The 16,268-nt window shown below is 36.9% G+C and overlaps 1 long non-coding RNA gene across 3 annotated transcripts in view; it reads left to right on the top strand.

The window, feature by feature from the left end:
- Positions 1–1,175: 1,175 nt before the first annotated feature.
- The window catches only part of LOC133047993 (uncharacterized), a 138,639-nt gene continuing 123,546 nt past the window's right edge, over positions 1,176–16,268 (top strand). For all 3 annotated transcript variants that reach the window (XR_009690934.1, XR_009690936.1, XR_009690935.1), the window contains exon 1: positions 1,176–1,357. This is a non-coding gene — a long non-coding RNA (uncharacterized LOC133047993). The remainder of the gene's footprint in view (positions 1,358–16,268) is intronic.

The raw sequence follows: 16,268 nt of genomic DNA, 5'->3' as shown, positions 1-16,268 counted from the left end.
AAGGTTGCACATAAAAAGAAAGTTATGTTAGAAATATATGCTAAGTATTAACACGTGAAAGGATATTTTGGGGGCATTTTGTGTTGTTAAACATTTAATGAAATTCTTTGAAAAATTAAGGGTTAGTAAAGAAAACAAAGTATATGCTGATGAAGAAATGCTTTGAATATAATCACGTACAAAGTTTTACGTAGTCAAACGCCTAAATTTTATGGTTATAGTGATTCATACCACTTTCAAAATGTGGGTAAGCCTGGTCTAAGGGTCCAATACTTGACCTGTGGTTTTCCATGTGGAGCAATTTTATTCCTCAGACAACACTTGGCAATGTCTGGAGACATTTCTGGTTGTCACAACTGGGGAGTTACTACTGGCACCAGATGGGTAGGAGCCAGGAATGCTGATAAATATCCTAAGATGCACAGGACATCCCTCAAAGAACTATGTAGTTCAAAATATCATTAGTGCCAAGGTTGATAAATCTTGCACTGGATAATTAAATACCGTAGAATTATCCACTGTTGTGAAGTTTAAGTGAGCACCAAGAGTAAGAGTAGGAAAAATCTGGATATGCCAGGATATGGTAAGGGCACTCAGGATGGCTTTTCTCTCGCTTTTGCATGTCTCCTCCTCCTCCAGCCCTGCTTCATTTAAAGCCGCTCACACAAACCTGCCTGCCCCAGCCCCTTAAGCCAGAACGGCTGCACCTACTAGTTTATTGAAGGAAAACATTTGCCGTCTTAATGATCCTTAACCTGACTGGCTGTGAGGGGTGCGCCCAGCTGCTGGTTTCCCTGGTAGTTGATGAGTTAACCCGATGTCAATTTCTCTTATAAAGGGGAGCCTCCTTCCCCCCTGCACAGCAAAGGTGGCTGCCGTGTCCTGTCTGCCGTCCACAGCACATGACGCGGGTTGATCTAGGACCTCGCTGAACGTGAGGAAGATTCCCCTCCTATTATGTTAATGATGGCTCTGGAGCCAGCTTAGGACCCTTTCCTCAGTTGTGAGGCTGGGCAGCTACAAGGCTTGCAGGCCTGCGAAATGCAGCCTGGGAGCCAGTTTTATAATCACGTTCTGGACACCGGCAAACATCCCAGCCACGCGGCTGTCATCATCAGCTGATGCAAGAGAAGGGTGTGATTCCGCAAGCCGCAGTGGAGACAAACAGCGTTTAGTGTCGACATGTGCTTGTCTTCAGTCAGTGTGAGCATGTCTGAAGTAGTATGTGAGAAGAACCTGCCAGCTTTCCTGGATCCACGGTGGACTTGCATTTTCTGAAAACTTCTCTCCGGAGGAACAACAAACTAGCACTCCGTTGCTTGCTTCCTTTGTCATACTGCCGGATCATAGCTGCAGCGTGAGTAGCAAGTAATATTCTCATAGATTTTCCCTCTTTAATGTACAGAAACATGGGTGGAATCTTTTCTTTGGAAGGAAGTATATTTTCATGGTACCTGAGTTATCTGTAATAGCCATAAATGAATCTCAGACTTCCTATCCGTGTGCACCTCTGGAGATGATACCTGGAGTAAATACCAAAGAGGAATCTAGAGACACTTTACTCAGATCTTCTTTTGTTAAAGAACCTAGTTGCAGTGAAAGAGACATTCTCTTTCACTCAGGTTTTATCTAGCGCTTAATTGCCCTCAGTTAAGGGAGGGATCTCACACCTTTAGAAAAGAACTAATAAGGTTGATGCCTTTTCCCACTAATTCAATAATTTTACCATCTTTTAATCTATTTTCTGCAAGTTTTCAGATATCTGTGACCCTCCTTAGTTCTTTTTAAGGCAACATTCAATGACTTTAACTTTTTATCTTCATGTATGTTCAGTGTGTTTTCCACTTAGCTTTCTGGGAAACCAAATTGTTTGCTCACCTCTAGCATTATATCATGATTCTCATCTAGCGCCCTCTCAGTTCAGCATCACAATCTGTTCCTCCAAATTTCCAGGTTGAGTGTACCTGAATTTCTGTAGCAGAACTGATTATTTGTGATTTAGCTACCTTAGCTCCTCACAGTCAAGAGAAAGGTGTTCTTTTGAGGCATCTCTTTTGTTCATTCTACTATCAGTTTGAGAAGAAAGTTCTTCCAAGTAAGCAAAATCATCATCTTCCCTTAAAAAGGAATTTTCTTTGGCAATAGATTCAAATGCAATATTAAAGTCAGAGGTTTTTGCTGACCTTACTTAGTTACATCTAATGCTAAAATGTTAATATATTGAAAAGGATATAGTTAAAACAAAATCAGACATATATTTCTAGTTGAAACTGGGTGATGAGTATATGAGGGTTTACTATGCTGTTATCTCTCACAACCAAACAGACGTGAAACTTAGAGTATAACTTTGCTGATTCAAATCCCAGTCACAGTTGTCTGACTCTAATGTTATTTCTTCAAATTTGCCTCAGCGGAAAGTAGGAATAATATTCAGTTCAGTTCAGTTCAGTCGCTCAGTCGTGTCTGACTCTCTGTGAGCCCATGAACCAAAGCACACCAGGTCTCCCTGTCCATCATCAACTCCCAGAGTCCACCCAAACCCATGTCCATCGAGTCGGTGATGCCATCCAACCATCTCATCCTCTGCTGTCACCTTCTACTCCTGCCCTCAATCTTTCCCAGCATCAGGGTCTTTTCCAATGAGTTTTTAGATGCTTAAGAACAATGTCTTACTATATGTATTACTTACATACTATAAAATATAAATATTTCTGGATTATAGTAATTATAAAGAATTTTGCCTCACATTATGTTTAAAGGTTAATTAATGCATATGATAGAATACATACATCTAATATTAAGCACACAAATGGTAATCCTTTGTAGAGAACCAATTAACATAATTTATAACTGTTCATATACTTGTATTTTTACCCTAGAATGATAATGGGAGGCTTTTAGAGAATTTAATTCTAATTCAAAATCTCCCAGTATTTTCAAGACTCCCATTGCATGCACTAAATCTAGGAAGTAGATTAAAGTTTCCCTTTTACTTATATTCAAGTTGAAAAGTTTCATTTCTCCTTCAGGTCTGAATAAATATAGATCATTTTTATGAGAAAAAAAAATCCCCAGAAAGCAAAGAAGATATTTTCTTCACTGAAATATAGATTCAGAATTGTAGCTTCAATGCTTGGCAGATAGATAATATTTCATTAACCAAACAAATCAATCAACCAATCAATCAATATTTAAATGAATTACTTAACAGAATTCAAATATTTCCTGATTCAATGTAGCAATAGTAAAACTGCCTGCTTCATAAAATTCCCCTGATAATTCATAATAGAGAGTAGAATTCACAGCAAGAAAATCACATTAGCTATTTTCTCTTCCCCCAATAAGTTAAAAGTGGTTCTTATATCTCCTTCTGCCAGAGAACTGCATTTCCTACTCACTGCTGAATGCTCTTGCCTCTAATATACTTCACAGAGGAGTGATAATTTACTTTTCTCACTAAGAAATAAATGTTCAGTGGTTTAGAGGAGAAAAAAGTCTCATCTACTTATTCATTTCAAATGTTTTCCCACAAATTCACACCAGTTATATTGAACTTTCTCTGAACATGAGGATGTAAAGTATTGGAACAGAGATTCCATTTCACAAGTTAAAAGCTATGGTAGCTTTACAACTCAAGTGGCTATGGTACTTCACTCCAAATTTTCTCAATGAGGATAATAAACCCTAGAACAAGTGAATGGTTAAGAATTTCTAGAGAAATTTACTTAAAAACTGAAATATATTCTTAGGAAGAAGAGATCTACTTATGTAACAAACACAGTGAAACAATTCTGGGAAGATTTTGCATGACAAATTTTCCATGATTAAAATATCTATTCAATTAATATCTAAAAATAACAAAATTTCTACCATAGAATTAGATAGCAAACTTTTTTTGAGTATAGTTGACATACAACAGTATGTTGGTTTCAAGTGTTCAGTTCAGTGACTCAGTTGTCTCTGACTATTTCTCACCCCATGGACTGCAGCATGGCAGGCTTCCCTGTGTCCATCACCAACTCCTGGAGCTTGCTCAAACTCGTGTCCATTGAGTTTGTGATGCCATCCAAACATCTCATCCTCTGTCATCCCCTTCTCCTACTTTCAATCTTTCCCAGCATCAGGGTCTTTTCCAATTATTCAGTCCTTCACATCAAGTGGCCAAAGTATTGGAGCTTCAGATTTAGCATCAGGTTTTCCAGTGATTATTCAGGACTGATTTCATTTAGGATGGAATGGTTGGATCTCCTATCAGTCCCAGGGACTCTCAAGAGTTTTCTCCAACACCATAGTTCAAAAGTATCAATTCTTTGGCACTCAGCTTCCTTTAGAGTCCACTCTCACATCATACATGACTGCTGGAAAAACCCTAGCTTTGACTAGACAGACCGTTATTGGCAAAGTAATGTCTCTGCTTTTTAATATGCTGTCTAGTTTAGTCATAGTTTTCTTCCAAGGAGCAAGCATCTTTTAATTTCATGGCTGCAGTCACCAACTGCAATGATTTTAGAGCCCAAGAAAATAGAGTCTCACTGTATCCATCATTTGCCCATACATTTGCCATGAAGTGATGGGATCAGATGCTCTGATCTTAGTGTTTTGAATGTGAGTTTTAAGCCAGGTTTTTCATGCTCCTCTTTCATTTTCATCATAAGGCTCTTTAGTTCCTCTTCGCTTTCTCAAATAAGGCTGGTGTCATCTGCATATCTGAGGTTGTAGATATTTCTCCCTGCAGTCCTGATTCCAGCTTCTGCTTTATCCAGACTGGCATTTCACTTCTCATGATGTACACTGCATATAAGTTAAATAAACAGGGTGACAATATATAGCCTTGATGTACTCCTTTCCCAATTTTCAACCAATCCATTGTTCCATGTCCAGTTCTAACTGTTGCTTCTTGACCTGCATACAGGTTGCTCAGGAGGCAGGTAAGGTGGTCTGGAATTCCCACCTCTTGAAGAATTTTCCACAGTTTTTAGTGATCCGCCAAGTCAATGGTTTTAGCATAGTCAATGAAACAGAAGTAGATATTTTTCTGGAATTCTCTTTCTTTTTCTGTGATCCAACGAATGTTGGCAATTTGATATCTGGTTCCTCACTTCAGTTCAGTGGCTCAGTCATCTTCAACTCTTTGGGACCCCATGGACTGCAGCACACCAGACCTCCCTGTCCAAAACCAACTCCTGGAGTTTACTCAAACTCATGTCCATTGAGTCAGTGATGCCATCCAGCTATCTCATCCTCTCTCATCTCCCTCTCCTCCCACCTTCAATCTTTCCCAGCAACAGGGTCTTTTTATGAGTCAGTTATTCACATCAGGCGACCAAAGTACTGAAGTTTCAGCTTCAGCATCAGTCCATCCAATGAAAATTCAAGGTTGATTTCCTTTAGGATGGACTGGTTGGATCTCCTTGCTGTCTAAAGGACTCTCAAGAGTCTTCTCCAGCACCACAGTTCAAAAGCATCAGTTCTTCGGCACTCAGTTTTCTTTATATTCCAACTCTCACATCCATACATGAATACTGGAAAAACCACAGCTTTAACTAGATGGACATTTGTTGGTAAAGTAATGTCTCTGCTTTTTAATATGCTGTCTAGGTTTGTCATAAATTTTCTTCCAAGGAGCAAACATCTTTTAATTTCATGGCTAAGTCACCATCTGCAGTGATTTTGGAGTCCAAAAAAATAGTCTGTCACAGTTTCCATTGTTTTCCCATCGATTTACCATGAAGGGGTGGGACAAGATGTCATGATCTTCATTTTCTGAATGTTGACTATTAAGCCAACTTTTTCACTCTCCTCTTTCACTTTCATCAAGAGGTTCTTTAGTTCTTCTTTGCTTTCTACTATAAGTGTGGTGTCATCTGCATATTTGAGGTTATTGATATTTCTCCTGGCAGTGTTGATTCCAGCTTGTGCTTCATCCAGTCCAGCATTTCTCATGAGGTACTCTGTATATAAGTTAAATAAGCAAGGTGACAATATACAGCCTTGACATATTCCTTTCCTAATTTGGAACCAGTCTGTTGTTCCATGTCCAGTTCTAAATGTTTCTTGACCTGCATACAGACTTCTTAGGTGGCAGGTCAGGTGGTCTGGTATTCCCATCTCTTGAAGAATTTTCCACAGTTTGTTGCCATCCACAAAGTCAAAGGCTTTGACATAGTCAATAAAGAAGAAGAGGATGCTTTTTGGAACTCTCTAGCTTTTTTGGTAATCCAGTGGATGTTGGAAATTTGATCTCTGGTTCCTCTACCATTTCTAAATCCAGCTTTAACATCTGGATGTTCATGTTTCACATACTGTAGAAGCCTGGCTTTGACAATTTTGAGCTTTCTTTGCTAGCATGTGAGATGAGTGCAAATGTGCACTAGTTTGAGCATTCTTTGGCATTGTCTTTCTTTGGGATTGGAATCAAAACAGACCTTTTTTAGTCCTGTAGCCACTGCTGAGCTTTCCAAATTTGCTGGCATATTGAGTGCAGCACTTTCATAGCATCATATTTTAAGATTTGTAATAGCTCAACTGGAATTCCATCATCTCCACTAGCTTTGTTCATAGTGATGCTTCCTAAGGCCCACTTGATTTTCATTCCAGGATGTCTGGCTCTAGGTAAGTGATCACACTGTCATGATTATCAGGGTCATGAAGGTCTTTTTTGTCTAGTTTTTCTGTGTATTCTTGACACTTCTTAATATCGTCTGCTTCTGTTAGGTTCATAACATTTCTGTCATTGATTGTGCCCATCTTTGCATGAAATGGTCTCTTGGTATCTCTAATTTTCTTGAAGAGATCTCTAGTCTTTCCAATTCTATTGTTTTCCTTTATTTCTTCGTGTTGATCACTGAGAAAGGTTTTCTTATCTCTCCTTGCTGTCCTTTGGAACTCTGAATTCAAATGGGTATATCTTTCCTTTTCTCCCTTGCCTTTCACTTCTCTTCTTTTCTCAGCTATTTGTAAGGCCTCCTCAGACAGCCATATTGCCTTTTTGCAGTTCTTTTTCTTGGCAATGGTCTTGATCACTGCCTCCTGTACAAGATTATGAACCTCTTCCATAGTTCATCTGGCACTCTGTGTATCAGATCTAATCCCTTGAATCTATTTGTCACTTCCACTGTATAATTATAAGGCATTTGATTTAGGTTATACCTGAAAGGCCTAGTGGTTTTCCTTGCTTTCTTCAATTTAAGTCTGAATTTGGCAATAAGGAGTTCAAGATCTAATCCACAGTCAGCTCCTGGTCTTGTTTTTGCTAGCTGTATAAAGCTACTCCATCTTTGGCTGCAAAGAATATAACCAATCTGATTTCCGAGATGACCATCTGGTGATTTCCATACGTAGAGTCTTCTCTTCTGTTGGTGGAAGAGGGTGTTTTCTATGATCAGTGTATTCTCTTGGCAAAACTCTATTGACCTTTGCCCTGCTTCTTTCTGTACTCCAAGGCCAAATTTGCCTGTTACTCCAGGTGTTTCTTGACTTCCTACTTTTGCATTCCAGTCCCCTATGAATATATATGAAAAGGACATCTGTTCTGGGTGTTAGTTCTAGAAGGTCTTGTAACTCTTCATAGGACTGTTCAAATTCAGCTTCTTCAGCTTTACTGGTTGGAGCATAGATTTGGATTACTCTGATATTGAATGGTTTGCCTTGGAAATAGAACAGAGATCATTCAGTCATTTTTGAGTTTGCATCCCAGTAGTGCATTTAGGATCTTTTTTTGATTATGAAGGCTATTCTATTTCTTCTAAGGAATTGTTGCCCACAGTAGTTGATATAATGGTCATCTGAGTTAAATTCACCCATTCCAGAGCAATTTAGTTCACTGATTCCTAAAATGTCAATGTTCACTCTTACCATCTCCTGTCTGACCATTTCCAATTTACTTTGATTCATTGACCTAACATTCCTAGTTCCTATGCAATATTACTCTATACAGCATCGGACTATACTTCTGTCACCAGTCACATCCACAACTGGGTATTGTTTTTGCTTTGGCTCCCTCTCTTCATTGTTTCTGGAGTTATTTCTCCGCTGATCTCCAGTAGCATATTGGACCCCTCCCTACCTGGGGAGTTCATCTTTCAGTGTCCTATCTTTTTGTCTTTTCATACTGTTCATGGGATTCTCATGGCAAGAATAGTGAAGTGGTTTGTCATTCCCTTCTCCCTTCTGGTTCAGCAGCATGTTCTAAATCCAGCTTGAACATCCAGAAGTCTAGGTTCGCATACTGTTACAGTCTAGCTTGGTGAATTTTGAGCATTACTTTGCTGGTGTGTGAAATCAGTACATTGCACAGTAGTTTAAACATTCTTTGGCACTGCCTTTCTTTGGGATTGCAATGAAAACGGACCTCTTCCAGCTCTGTGGGCCCTGCTGAGCTTTCCAAATTTGCTGGCATATTGAGTGCTGCACTTTATTTTTTTTTTCCATTTATTTTTATTAGCTGGAAGCTAATTACTTTGCAGTACTGTAGTGATTTTTGCCATACATTGATATGAATCAGCCATGGATTTACATGTGTTCCCCATCCTGATCCCCCCCTCCCACCTCCCTCTCCACCCGATCCCTCTGGGTCTTCCCTGTGCACCAGCCCTGAGTACTTGTCTCATGCATCCAGCCTGGGCTGGTGATCTGTTTCACCCTTGATAATATACATGTTTCGATGCTGTTCTCTCAAAACATCCCACCCTCGCCTTCTCCCACAGAGTCCAAAAGTCTATTCTGTATATCTGTGTCTCTCTCTGTTTTGCAAATAGGGTTATCGTTACCATCTTTATAAATTCCATATATGTGCGTTAGTATACTGTATTGGTCTTTATCTTTCTGGCTTACTTCACTCTGTATAATGGGCTCCAGTTTCATCCATCTCATTAGAACTGATTTCAATGAATTCTTTTTAATGGCTGAGTAATATTCCATGGTGTATATGTACCACAACTTCCTTATCCATTTGTCTGCTGATGGACATCTAGGTTGCTTCCATGTCCTGGCTATTATAAACAGTGCTGCGATGAACATTGGGGTGCACGTGTCTCTTTCAGATCTGGTTTCCTCGGTGTGCATGCACAGGAGTGGGATTGCTGGGTCATATTGGAGTTCTATTTTCAGTTTTTTAAGGAATCTCCACACTGTTCTCCATAGCGGTTGTACTAGTTTGCATTCCCACCAACAGTGTAAGAGGGTTCCCTTTTCTCCACACCCTCTCCAGCATGTATTGCTTGTAGACTTTTGGATAGCAGCCATCCTGACTGGCGTGTAATGGTACCTCATTGTGGTTTTGATTTGCATTTCTCTGATAATGAGTGATGTTGAGCATCTTTTCATGTGTTTGTTAGCCATCTGAATGTCTTTGGAGAAATGTCTGTTTAGATCTTTGGCCCATTTTTTGGTTGGGTCATTTATTTTTCTGGAGTTGAGCTGCAGAGGTTGCTTGTATATTTTTGAGATTAATCCTTTGTCTGTTGCTTCGTTTGCTATTATTTTCTCCCAGTCTGAGGGCTGTCTTTTCACCTTGCTTATAGTTTTCTTTGTTGAGTGCTGCACTTTAATAGCATCATATTTTACAGTTTGAAATTACTCACGTGAAACCCCATCACCTCCACTAGTTTTGTTCATATTGATGCTTCCTAAGGCTTGCTTGATATGCCCCTCTAAGATACATGCACTCTGTGTGAGTGATCACACCATCGTGATTATGTGGGTCATGAAGATCTTTTTTGTATAGTTCTTCTGTGTATTCTTGCTGCCTTTTCTTAATATCTTCTGCTTCTATTAGGTCCATATCATGTCAGTCCTTTATTGAGCTGATCTTTGAATGAAATATTCCCTTGGTATCTCTAATTTTCTTGAGGAGGTCTCTAGTCTTTCCCATTCTGTTGTTTTCCTCTTTTTCTTTGTGTTGTTCACTTAGGAAGGCTTTCTTATCTCTTCTTGCTATTCTTTGGAACTTTGCATTCAAATGGGCATATCTTTCCTTTCCTCTTTTGCTTTTGCTTCTTTCTTTTCTTTCTTTTTTTTGCTATTTGTAAGGCCTCCTCAAATAACCATCTTGCCTTTTTCCATTCCTTTCCCTTGGAGATGGTTTTGATCACTGCTTCCTGTACAATGTGACAAGCTTCTGTCCATCGCTCTTCAGGCACTCGGTATCATATCTAATTCTTTTAATGTATTTGTCAGTTCCACTGTATAATCATAAGGGATTTGAGTTTAGGTCATACCTGAATGACCTAGTCGTTTTCCTTACTTTCTTCAATTTAAGTCTGAATTTGGCAATAAGGAGTTCATGATCTGAGCCACAGTCAGCTCCTGGTCTTGTTTTTGCTGACTGTATAGAGCTTCTCCAGCTTTGGCTGCAAAGAATATAATCAATCTGATTTTGGTGTCAACCATCTAGTGATGTCCATGTGTAGAGTTGTCTCTTGTGTTGTTGGAAGAGGGTGTTTGCTATGACCAGTGTGTTTTTGCAGAGTCTTTGCAAAACTCTATTAGCCTTTGCCCTGCTTCATTTTCTACTCCAAGGCCAAACTTGCCTGCTACTTCAGGTATCTCTTCCTACTTTTGCATTGCAGTCCCCCATGATGAAAAGGACATTTTTCTTTTTTTTTTTTTTTTGGTGTTATTTTTAGAAGGTCTTGTGGGTCTTCATAGAACCTCTCAACTTCAGCTTCTTTGGCATTAGTGATTAGAGCATAGACCTGGAATACTGTGATAATGAATGATTTGCATTGGAAACAGAGATTATTCTGTTTTTGAGATTGCACTGAAGTACTGCATTTTATACTCTTTTGTTGACTATGAGGGCTACTCCATTTTCTAAGGGATTCTTGCCCACAGTCGTCAATATAATGGTCATCTGAATTAAATTCACTCATTCCTGTCTATTTTAGTTCACTTTTTCCTAAAATTTCGATGTTCACTCTTGCCTTTTTGGCCTGAGTGTTGGCCACTCAGGTTTTTTTGGCCAAACTCCTGTTTGTCCCTTCCAATTTACCTTGATTCATGGACCTAACATTCCCGGTTCTTATGCAATATTGTTCTTTACAGCATCAGACTTTACTTCTAAGACACATCTAAAACTGGGTGTTGTTTTCACTTTGGCTCAGCTCTTCATTCCTTCTAGAGCTTTTCTCCACTCTTCTCCAGTAGCATATTGGGCTCTTACCAACCTTTTGTTTTTAATATTCTGTATTTTCTTGCAGTATACCTTAACTCTATGGCATAAACTATATTGTATGTTGGAAAACAGGAAATATGCATTTTAGCAGGAAATTTTAATGCACTTAATTTGTTCTTATAGTTTGTTTATAATTTGTCATCTTGTTAATTTCTATATTTCATGCCCTTGTAGACTTCTTGCTTTTATTTTTAAGTTTATTATTATATATTTAGTGCACTTTTGTTGTTGTTGAAGTAAAAATTTAACAGTATCTTTAAGACTGAGGCCCTCTATTTAAAAAAGAGCTTAAATAAGCTCTTTCCTAGTTCTCCCCCAATCTACTTCACTTTTTAGCAATTATTGATATTATTATTTTGATTTCCATTTTTCTAATAATTAGTGATGTGGAGCATCCTTCCATGTGCTTGTTGGTCATTTGTATGGCTTCTTTAGAGAAATGTCTATTTAGGTGTTCTGCCTATTTTTTTATTGCATTGTTTGGTTTTGTTGTTGTTACTGAGTTGTATGAGCTGTTTGTATGTTTTGTATGTATGCATGTAATTTGTATGTTTTGTATGCATGTATGTAATTATTGGTCCCATAATTTGCAAGTATTTTCTCTCAGTCCTTAGGGTTTGTTGTTGTTGTTTATGGTTTTCTTGTTGAACAAAACCTTATAAGTTTGATTAGTTCTTATTTGTCTATTTTTGTTTTTATTTTTATTGCCTTGGGAGACTGACCTAAGAAAACATTGCCAAGATTTATGTCAGAGAATACTTTGCCTAAGTTCTCTTCTAAGAGTTTTATGGTTAATATGTATTTAAGTCTTTAAGCCATTTTGAGTTTATTTTTGTGTGTGGTGTGAGGTAATGTTCTAACTTTATCGATTTACATGTGATCATCCAAGATCACCAATACCACTAGCTGAATAGACCATATTTTATACTTTTAATTTGTAATCTTTACAACAGGTCTCATTATAAAATGGTTTTCTTTTTTGTTATTAATGTTCAAGTTTCCTTTGTTATTTGGAAACTATTTATTTATTTAATGATTGTACTTATTTTTTTTCTCCTTCATTTTTATTTCTTTTTAGTTAATTTATTTATTTTAATTGGAGGATAATTACTTTACAATATTGTAGTGGTCTCACACTGGTTAGAATGGCTGCTATCAGAAAGTCTACAAGCAATAAATGCTGGAGAGGGTGTGGAGAAAAGGGAACCCTCTTACACTGTTGGTGGGAATGCAAACTAGTACAGCCACTATGGATAACAGTGTGGAGATTCCTTAAAAAACTGGAAATAGAACTGCCATATGACCCAGCAATCCCACTGCTGGGCATGCACACCGAGGAAACCAGATCTGAAAGAGACACGTGCACCCCAAAATGTTCATCGCAGCACTGTTTATAATAGCCAGGACATGGAAGCAACGTAGATGTCCATTGGCCAATGAATGGATAAGAAAGCTGTGGTACATATACACAATGGAATATTACTCAGTTATTAAAAAGAATGCATTTGAATCAGTTCTAATGAGGTGGATGAAGCTGGAGCCTATTATACAGAGTGAAGTAAGCCAGAAAGAAAACCACCAATACAGTGTACTAATGCATATATATGGAATTTAGAAAGATGGTAACAATGACCCTATATATGAGACAGCAAAAGAGACACAGATATGAGGAACAGACTTTTTGACTCTGTGGGAGAAGGTGGGGATAGGATGATTTGAGAGGAAACTAATTTAAAATCATTTTTAGAGGAGTAAATGTGTCAAATGTTTTTGAAATCATATTCATCTGATATTCTTTCTGTGACATCTGTAGATGAAAATAACTTAGCTTGGTATAAGAATATCTCTGATACACATTTGTTCACTTTGTGTTGTCATTGTAAAAATTTCTATTTAAATTTGTAGAAGAGGTTTTGGTCATTTCTGAATTTTGTTTCTTTACATATATATTTTCATTTAATAAGATTTGTCTTTATAATACCGTCATAGTATGCATGGGAGTGTGCATTTTTTTTAGAATATCACTTGGGGTTTTCCTGGTTTATCTTTCTACTTTGTTACACTTATTTTACTTGCCTTGGTTTATTCTTCAGGAATACCAATAAACAATTTATTGTATATCCATTTCCTGGGTTGCACATGTAAACTTTCCTCACTGATTTTTTTCAGCTCTTGAATTTATTTCATTTTGGGATGTTTTCAAATCTGTTTCTACCTCATTGATTTAATTTTCTTTATCAATTTGACTTCTCACTTCAGTATTTAACTACTTGATTATACTATTGTGATTTATTAGATGCACTCTTATGTTTTCTTTTCTTTTTTTTTTTTTTTACCTTATTCCTGTTTCATTCTACTGCCATTTCATCTTTCCCAGTTTTACTTTTTAATTGTCTTTTTTTAACTAATGATAATTTCTTGTGTTCTTAATTTGTGAAAAACATGTCTTTTTCATAATCATGACAATGCCAAAGATTTTTTTCTGAAATTTGAAAAGTGAGGATCCGAAATTGCCTTTATTTCATATCTAGCCACTTTTGGTATTTCCTTTTCCTCCCGCTAGAGTTTTAGTGTAAACATTTTCAGTGTTGTTGTTGTTTTTTACTTAATAAGGAGGTTTTGGCTTATATTTTATGGTTGTGAACTTATGCCCTCTTGGAAGTATTATTTTTGACAAGTAAAAATAAATCATTTTCTTATATGGGAAGCTAACATCCAGTTGATACATTTTTCATACTATGTTTTAGATATTTGTAGGTGTTCTCTAGAAACTTCCTTGTACTCCACTACTCTGTTCTCTAATAATTTTAAATAATGAGCAAGCCAAAGTTTTCCAGAATGCATAATTAATAATATGCTTTTGTCTTCAACTCTTTCTCCAGTGGTGTGATTGATAGACTATTTCTCCAACAATAGAATCAATGGTTTCCCCCAATTCATTTTTAGAACTTCCTCTTTATTCCTTTCTTTATGCATAAATATATCCTGTGATTTCTCACTCTGAAATGATGTTAAAAGATGATATCCAAGATGTACTGAAGGTTCATGGAGGCCACCAGAATAAAATCCTAACAGGAGGTTGAGAGTTGTCCAGTTCTTTAAATGTTATATGCTCTGAGTCTCTAACACAGAAAGCAGATGGTGTAGGGGACTGCTAATTCTTGTAACATTTTAAAGGTATTTTCTATATTATATTTTTAAATGGGTATTTTAGGCAAAGAGTTAAAGCTTAAATGTAGTTTTAAAAAATCTGGCCCCATCTGTCTCTAATTAATGTTGATAGTGTTGATCCACAAATCAGGCATTCAATTGTCTGAATCTAGTTTGAAGATACACCAATGAGTCTATGGTTATCTTAGTGAAAGCTTTGTATAGAAAATATTGTGAGTTTCTAGCCATATTATTTTTAATGTATTACTTATTTAATCAGAGAAAAATTCATTTGTCCCAGTTTTCTCATAATCTGTTAGAGTAATCAGAAGTTAGTTGAAACTTATAGATGGCAATTTGGAAGTATCTATTTGCCAATTTGAAATTGAAATAATAAACCTGAAAAGTTGAAATGTTTCAGTGGAGGATTGTTTAGACATTAAGTATACCTTGAAAATAGAATGAGCATTAAATCAAGTTTTTGAAGGATATGAATAATATTTTCCATTTACACACATAGTGGTAATAAGATGATACATAGATGTTTAAACATATATTTCTATGCTAATTGGTTTAACTCTAGGATGTCTAACTGGAGGAGAAATGTTACACTTTTGAGGTATATATTTTATTTTTAAAGCAGATTTATTTTCATAAATTAAAAAATATTCAATAATGGAATAAAGCAAAATACAATTTTTATAGAAAGTAATAAATCCTATTTCAAAGTATAAAAATATGATGTGAATGATTAGAGTTTTGTAATCTATCACATCCTATTGAAAAGTTGGCTTCCCTGGTGGCTTAACAGTAAAGAAGCTGCCCACAATACAGGGGTCCTGGGTTTGATCCCTGGGTCAGGAAAATCCCCTGGAGTAGGAAATGGCAACTCACTCTAGTGTGCTTGCCTGGAGAATTCTGTGGACAGAGGTTTTTCTGGTGATCCTCACAGGCCAGCATTTATGCATATGTTGTTCACATATAAGATAGTATGCCTCAGTAATATATGCATCTGCGATGTAAATTTATGCTCTTTTATAATTGCTTAACTCTAACTTATTTTGAATACTTATTTATAGCCAGAGGAATTTTGCTTGAAACATATCATTATGCTTGTGTTTCAGTTGCTCTTTTACTCTTAAAAATTAATGTATTAATTTTTGAAAAAAATATGTAAAAGAATGTTCTCTGCATAGTCTTAATAGGAAGCAACTATATTTTAGCAAATATCAGACTGTTCTAACTTTTATGTCTTTGCATGTACTGTTCTGAATCAAAATAATGCTTTAAAATATCATAATGATGAGTAGATAGATTTATGATTTTAACAATATCAAGTCTGACTTTTCACTTAACATTGTCATATTGACTTACTGAAGACTTGTGGGAGAATGCAGATAACCAGCTACATTAGCACTGACATGTCCAAACCTGAAGGCATATATGTTTATAAAGACTTTTGCAGCCTTTAAATAACAAAAAGCAAGGCTATAGCTATGTAGCACAAGATTCATGTATATGCAGTGTTCATAGACAAACTGAAAGTAGGGCATGCTTTATTAACTAGTGGACAACTTTGTCTTTGGGAATTGGTTGAGAACTTGCAGTATAATACTACAAATACCTCATCTCCTTACATTGACAAACAAAAGGGCTTAGAAGCTACAGTTGTTGACTAGAAGCGTATCTGTCGAACAAACATCTTGGCCTTTCCACTAGTCTCTTCCTGCCCTGCACCCTCTGAAAGCCATCTGAAGGTTGACCATCATTTCCTTTATGTCCACCAACTCTTCCCCTGTTGCTGCAGTGGGTTTCACTGATAGCGCTCCTGAGAAAACACATCACTCAGGGCCTGCATGATTAAAGGCTTTTATCTCTGAAAAAATCTCTCTAAATTTTTCTTTTTTATTGAAACAGAACTGGCATAGTGGTTTTTTGGCAAATA

The sequence above is a fragment of the Dama dama genome, chromosome 28 (genome assembly GCF_033118175.1).
Source record: "Dama dama isolate Ldn47 chromosome 28, ASM3311817v1, whole genome shotgun sequence".
NCBI lineage: Eukaryota > Metazoa > Chordata > Mammalia > Artiodactyla > Cervidae > Dama > Dama dama.
This window is presented reverse-complemented; position numbering and strand designations above follow the sequence as displayed.